The 7,500-nt window shown below is 50.2% G+C and overlaps 1 protein-coding gene across 2 annotated transcripts in view; it reads left to right on the top strand.

Moving 5' to 3' along the window:
- LOC119598745 (neurofilament medium polypeptide-like) overlaps nt 1-7,500 on the top strand; it is a 71,147-nt gene that overhangs the window by 4,842 nt on the left and 58,805 nt on the right. The gene's annotated exons all lie outside the window — the stretch shown is intronic.

Below are 7,500 nucleotides of genomic sequence, written 5' to 3'. Positions count from 1 at the left end.
TCTTTCCTCTTTTTCTCTGCTCTCTTCTCCCCCTTCTCTCCTCCCCTCCTCTCTCTCTCTCTCCCTTCTTTCTCTCTCTCTCTCTTTTCCTTCTCCTTCCTCTCCCCCTCTCCTCTCCCCTCTCCCTCTTTCTTTCCTCTTTTCTTTCCCCCTCCTCTCTCTCCCCACTCTCTCTCTCTCTCTCTCCTCTCTTTTTTTCCTAAATTTTTTCTTTCTTCTTTCTCCCCTCTCTCTCCTTCTCCTCTCTCTCCCCCTGTCTCTTTTCTCCCCTCTCCTCCCTTCTTCATTCTTTTCTCCTTTCTCCCCCGCCCATCCTCTCTCTCTCCCTCCGGGGGTCTCTCTCTCGTTCTCCCCCCTTTTCCTTTTTTCTTTTTTCCGGGCCCTTTCCCAGGGGGGGAGGGGGGAAGGGGGGGGGGGGAAGGAGGGGGAGGGGGGGAAAAAGGGGGGGGGAAATCGCCCCCCTTCCCTCCTTTTCCCGGGGCCCCTTGGGGGGGGGGAGAGGGGGGGGGGGGAGGGGGGGGGGGTGGAAAAAAAAAGGGGGGGAGGGGAGGGGGGGAAGGGAAGGGGGGGGTTTTGGGGTTGGGGGGAAGGGGGGGGGGTTTAGGGGGGAAAGGGGGGGGAGGGGAGAGGGGGAAAAAAGGAAATAGGGGGGGGAAGGGGGAAGGGGAGGGAGGGGGGGGGTTTGGGGGGGAGGGGGGGGAAAAGAGGGAGGGTGGGGGAAGAAGGAAGGGGTGGGGAAAAGGAAAAGCAGGAAAGGGAAAAGGGTTTTGGGTGGGGGGGGGGGGGGAAAGGGGAAAAGGGGGGGTTAGATGGGGAAAATTCCGGCGGGGGGGTAAGGGGGGAAGGGGGAAAAAGGAAAAAGGGGTGGAGGGGGAGGTGGGGGGTAGGGGTTGGAGGGGGGTGGGTGGGGGGGGAAAGGGGGTGGAAAGGGGGGGGGGGGGGGGTAGGGGATGGGGGATTCGGGGGGTAGAAAAAAAGGAAAAGGGTAAAATGGAGGAGTGGGGGGGAGGGGGGGGGGGGAAGGTGGGTGGGGGGGGGACAAAGGGGGGTTGGGGGGGGAAAAAAGGGGAATAAAAGGTGTTTTTTGAAGAAGGGGGTAGGGAAATTTTTAAACCCCAAAGGGAAAAAATTTTTAAGGGGGGGGATTTTAAAAAAAACTATTCTTTTTTTTTTTTTTATCCCCGGGTTTTTATTTTCTTCTCTTTTTCTCTATTTTTCTTCTTAATTTTAAAATTTTTTCTCTTCATTTTTTTTTTTTTCTCTCTTCCCCTCCTCTCTCCTCTTCTCGTTTTTTCTTTTCCTTCTTCTCTCGTCTCTCCCCCTTTCTCCCCGCCCCTTCCCCATCTTTTTCCTTTTTCTCCCCCCCCTCTTCTCTCCCCCCCTCCTCTTTCCTCCTCTAATCTAAATTTTTTTAACCCTCTCTCTCTCTTTTCCCCTCGGGCTTTTTTCCCCTTTTTCTTTCTCCTCTCCCCCTCTCCCCCTTTTCCTTTCTCTTCCTCTTTCTCTCCTTCCTCTTTCTCCCCCTTTCCTTTTCCCCCTTTCCTCCTCTTTTTTCTCTCTCCCCTCTCAGTCTCACTCTCTCTCTCTCTCTCTCTTTCTCTCTCCTTTTTCTCTCTCCCTCTTTTCCTCTCTCTCTTTTCTTCTCTCCCCAGCCCTCTCTCTCTCCCCTTTTATCCTCTCCCCTTTTTTTCCCCTCTCCCCCTCTCTCCCTCTCCCCTCCCTCTCTCCCCCTCCCCTCCTCTCTTTCTTCTTTTTCCCTCTCTCTCCTTCTTCCCCCTTTCTCTCTCCCCCCCTTTCTCTCTCGCCTTTTCTCTCATCTTCTTCCCTTTTTCTCCCTTCATCTCTCTTCTCTCCCCCTCTCTCTCCTCTCTCTCTCTCTCTCTTCTCAATCTCCCCCATCTCTCTCTCCTCTCTCTCTTTTTCCCCTCTCTCCCCTTTTCCCCCTCGTTCCTCCTCTCTTTTTCCTTTTTCCTTTTCTCCTTTTCTCTCCTCATGGGCCCCTCCTCCCCTCTCTTTTCTCTTTTTATCTCTTTCTCTTCCTCCCCCTTTCCTCCTTCCCCTTTCCTTCCTCTTTCCTCTTCTCCCTCTTCTCTCTCCTCTCTTTCTATTTTTTTCCCTTTTTCCCTACCCTTTTTCCCTCTTTTTCTCTCTCTCCCTCTGGGTCTCTTTCCCCTCTCTCTCTCTCTTCTCTCTCTCCCTCTCCCCTTTTTTCCCCTCCTCTCCCCCTCTCTCTCCTCCCCCCTCTTTCTCCTTCTCTCTCCTCTCTCCCCCTGTCTCTCTCTCTTCCTCCCCCCCTCTCTCTCTCCTGGGTCCCCATCTCTTTTTCCTTTTTTCTCTTTTTTCTATCTCTTTCTCTCCCCTTCTTTCAAACCCTCTTTCTTTTCCTCTCTCTCTCCCCCCCCTACCCTCTTTTTTCCCCTCTCCTCTCACCCTCTTCCCCTTCTCTCCCCCTTTTTTCCCTCCCCCCTCGTCCCCCTTCTCCTCGCTCCTCTCTTTCTCCCCTCCCCCTCCCCCTTTCCCCTTCGTCTCTCTTTTTCTCTCTCTCCCCCCCCGTCTCTCCTCTCCCCCCCCGCTTAAATCGGGGCCTCTCCCTCTCTTCTCCCCCTTTTCTCCTTTTCTTCTCCTCCTCTCTCTCACTCCCTCACCCTCTTCCCCTTCTTCTCCTCCTTTTCCCCCTCCCTTCCCCTCTCATTCTCTCATTCTTTTCCCCCCTTCGTTTCGCCCCCTCCCCCTTCCTATTTAAAACCTTCTCCCCCCTACTTTCTCACTCCTTCCTTTTTCCCCTCTCTCTCCCGTTCCCCTTTTCCTCTCTCCTTCTTCTCCTCCTTTCCTCCAGTCTACTTCATTATCTAATTATTCTTCCCCTCCTTCTTCCCTCAATTCCTACTCTCTCTACTTCCCACATTCACACCCCCTCTATCCCTCTATCCCTCTATCCCTCTCTCCCTTCTTTCTTCATCCCCTCACATTCCTCATCTCCTTCCCCCTCCTCTTTCCCCTCCCCCCCCCCTCCCCCCCTCCCTCCCCCTCCCCCCCTCCCTCCCCCCCTCCCCCCCTTCCCTTTTCCCTCCCCTTTTCCTCTCCCCCCCTTTCCCCCTCCCCCCCTTTTCCCCCCCTTTCCTCCTTTCCCTCCCCCCTCCCCTCCCCCCCCTTTCCCCCTTCCCCCCCCTCCCTCCCCCCCCAGGGGTTAAATTCCCGGAAGGTAGTTAAAGTTTCAAAAAATTCCTTGCGTTTTTTTTCGTTTTCCCGAAATTCTGGCCTCGATTTCGGACTCCGGTCGAGGGAGGGAGTCTGGGAAGGAGGGAGGGAGGGAGGCACTTAGATGGATGGAGGAGGGAGGGAGGGAGGGAGGAAGGGAGGGAAGGGGAGGGAGGGAGGGAGGGAGGGAGGGAGTCTGGGGGGATGGGGGGAAAGGGGGGGCCCCCTTTAAGGATGGGGGGGACGAGGGAGGGAGGGAGGGGGAAGGGGGAAGGGGGGGGGGAAGGGGGAAGGAAAGGGAGGGGGGGAGGGGGGGAGGGAGGGGGGGAAAGGAGGTGGGGGGGGCCCCTTTAAATTTTGGCCGGGGGGGAGTGGGGTTTTTTTTTGTGGGGGAAAGAGGGAGGGAATTTTCCGCTCGGCACCTAGATGAATGAACGAGGGAGTGGGGGGTTGGCTGAAAGAGGGAGGGAGGGAGGGAGTGGGGGGTAGGGTGAAAGAGGGAGGGAGGGGGGGGATTTGGGGGAAAGGGGGGAAAGGGGGAAAGGGGGGGGCGAGGAGAGGGGGGGGGGACGGGGGGGGGGGGTTTGAGGGGGAGACAGAGTGGGAGAGAGAGGTAGCGGAAAGGGAGAGGATAAAGGGGAAAGGGGTTAAAGAGAAAAGGGTATTTTTCGGGGGGGGGGAAAGGGGAGAGGAAAAAAGGGGAGGAGAAAGGGGAAGGGGAGGGGGGATTTAGAATGTGGGTGTGGAGAGCTAGAGAAAGAAAGGGGGAAGAGGAGGAGAACGAAGAGACGGGATGCAGAGAACAACACAGAGAAAGAGAGAGAGAGACAGACAGATATCGAAAGAGAGAGAGAGAGAGAGAGAGAGAAAAGAGAGAGAGAGGAGAGGAGAAGAGGAGAGAGAGCAAAGGAGGGGAAAAAGGGGAGAGAGAGAGAAAAGGGGAGAAAAGGGAGAGAGAGAGGGAGAGAAAAAGGAAGGGGGAGGGGAAAAGGGGACAACCGACCCCCAAGTCGAGGGAACAGAGAGAGAGAGAGAACGAGAGCGTGAGAGCAAGAAGGACCCGGTCGAGGGAGGGGGAGGCAGATGAGGGGAGGGAGGGGGGGGGAGGGCTTTCAGGAGGACCATTTCAAGAGGTCATCCAGGGTCGTGACCTCTCATGCAGGCGGTGAAGTGCCTCGTTCATCAAGCCCCCTACAAATTTGGGCCTGTTAATAAAGACAAATAAAATTAAATGCTGTGCGTCACATTTCTGGATAAAGTGTTATTACTGTTGTTGCTATTGTTATGGTTATTATCATTATTGGTAGTGATGTTATTGATATTATTTTTTTTCATTGTTGTTTCTGTTATCTTTGTTATTGTTATTCCTATCATCATTACGAAAATCGTCACGATATTTTCCCGTCTTTGGGCACGCAGCGTCGCGTCATCATCATCATAAATCATCATCATCTCATAAACATCACCCCCCAAACCAAACCCACACCCCCCACCACCATCACCACCATCAACCCCCACCATCCTCACCTTTCACCACCACCATCCCCCCCACCCCCATCACCACCACCACCATCACCACCACCACCATCACCACCACCACCATCACCACCACCACCACCATCACATCACCATCATCACGTAATCATTCATTAACCTTTACAATTTACAACTTACAACTACGTCAAGTACAACAACAACAACACCAAAATGAATCTCGAACAGAAATAGCAAACAGTCCCACTTAGGATGAAGTGGCGAAGGTCAGAGCCAGGCAGTTTGTTAGGTTTTGTCGATTTCCTGTGAAATCCGCGTTTTTCCTACTTTCTCTCTCCCCGTTTCTTCTCGTCTTTTCGAAAAAATGGGGATCTTGGATATATTGTGGATGCGGTATATTAGGGGAGTGTGTGTGTGTGTGTGTGTGTGGGTGTAGAAGTGCACACACACACACACAGACACACACACACACACACACACACACACACACACACACACACACACACACACACACACACACACACACACACACACACACACACACACACACACACACACACACACACACACACATTCCTTATCCTTCCTCAATGCTTCCTATCTTCTTTCCCTTCCTCTCTCCTTCCCTCTTTCCTCCTCCCTTCATCCTTCCATCTCGTGCAAGAAGAGAGGCTCTTGCAACTTGCATCGGACATTCTGGTGGCGGGAATAATCACGATATTGCAACGTCTGCAAGAAATATTGACAACGATCAAATGGGAATTTAACAGAGCGCGCCACGTCTCCTTCTCTCTCTCTCTCTCTCTCTCTCTCTCTCTCTCTCTCTCTCTCTCTCTCTCTCTCTTCTCTCTCTCTCTCTCTCTCTTCAATCTCTCCTCTCCTCTCTCTCTCTCTCCTCTCTCTCTCTCCTCTCTCCCTCTCCCCCTCTCTCTCTCTCTCTCTCTCCTCTTCTCTCTCTCTCCCCTTTCTCTCTCTCTCTCCTCTCTCCCCTCTCCTCTCTCTCTCTCTCTCTCTCTCCTTTCCCTTCCCTCTCTCCTCTCTCCTCTCTCTCTCTCCCCTCTCTCTCTCTTTTCCTCTCTCTCTCTCTCTTCTCTCCTTCTCTCTCTCTCTCTCTCTCTCTCTCTCTTCTCTCTCTCCTTCCCTTCCTCTCTCCTCTCTCTCTCTCTCCTCTCTCTTTTCTCTTCTATCTATCTATCTCTCCTCTCTCTCTCCTCAATTTCGTACCCTCGAATAAACAAAATTTCTCTCACCCCGTTTATTCTCTGCTTGTGCTTGCTTTTCTTGTATTTTTTCTTCAATCCATTTCTGTTGAAATTTTTTCCTTCTCATTACTTCGTGAATGAACGTTCAGCGTAAATATAGTAAATATACGTGTGGGTGTGTATGTGTGTGTGTGGGTGAGGGTGGGGGTTTGTTTTTGTGTTTATATATGTGTTATTTTTCTGTGAGTTTGTATTTGTGTTTGTGCGCTTAATTAGCTATGTCATTATGTATATCATTATCATTTTTTTTTTTTACTTTCTGCTCGTTGCTCACCAAATCAGAAAACGGAAAATACTCGAAAGAAAACGTTTTAGGGGTGGCTAAAATAATCTAAACTCGACCGATGAGATAGACACAACAATATGATTTTTTAAAAATGTTGGATATAGATGAACAGAAAGTAGGAAATATCGAAAGAGATAGGAAGATATTTAAAAAATAGAAGGTCTGTAATGAAGGTGAAGAATGTGAAGAGAGAGAGAGAGAGAGAGATTAATTAAAGAATAGTTGAAAAGCAGTGAGTAAATTTATCAAACAAATAATCGATTCTAAAATGTATACAAACATGCACGAGACATGTTACACGCACACAAATATTTTAAGTATCTTATCCATACTCTCCCTGCGCCTCCCCCCCCCCCTTTTTTTCTCTACTCCCCTCCCTCCATCCCTACCCATATCCCTCCCTCTCCCTCCCTCTCCCCCCCTCCCCTTCTCCCCAATTCCGGAAGGGGGGGGGGGAAGGAAGGGAGAAGAGGAAAAGGAAGGGAGAAGATGACAGAGAAGGGAGAAGAGGAAAGAGAAGAGGAAAAGAAGGTGATGATAGCATTATTATCGTCATTATTATTGTCTTTCTTGTGTTCTCTCCTTCACGCTTTGCTGAAGGAAGTTCGATCTATCAGGCAGTCCCCCCCCCCTTTTACTCTTTGCCATAGATTTCTACCTTTATCTTATTTATTTATTTATCTATTTATTTATTTATTTATTATCTCTGTTGCTTTGTTTATTATATTTTATTCAGATTTTTTTAATTCTCCTGTTTCCTTCATTTTCTCTCTCTGTGTCTCCTTTCTCTACTTTTATTTTCAAACTTCTCTTTATTAGTCTATCTATCTTTTGCCTTCTCTGTCTGTCTTTCTTTCTCTTTGCATCTCTTTATTGTTCTCTCTATCTCTTTCTCTCATTTTTTCCTTTTCTCTCGCTTTATCTACACATCTGTCTGTCCATTTTTCTATCTACCTGTATGTCTGTCAATCCATCTATCTATCTTTTTTTTATCCATCTATATATCGTCTATCGACCTACCCACCTACCTACCTATCTATCAGTCTATCTATCTATCTCTTTGCCTATCTGTCTATCCAACTACCTATATGTCTATCTATCTATCTATATATATCGAGCTATCTATCTACTAACCTATCAGCCTATCCCCCAGCTCTTCTCCCTTCCCTCTCTCCCTTCTTTCATTATCTCTCTCTTTCTCTCCTTCGTTCCGCCACCCCGGTTTCCCTTGTGGTTTGGACTGGCTACTTTGGCTACTTT

This window comes from Penaeus monodon, chromosome 41 (assembly GCF_015228065.2).
Source record: "Penaeus monodon isolate SGIC_2016 chromosome 41, NSTDA_Pmon_1, whole genome shotgun sequence".
Classification (NCBI taxonomy): Eukaryota; Metazoa; Arthropoda; class Malacostraca; order Decapoda; family Penaeidae; genus Penaeus; species Penaeus monodon.
The sequence above is the reverse complement of the archived record's forward strand: the minus strand, read 5'-3'. Positions and strand labels throughout refer to the sequence as shown.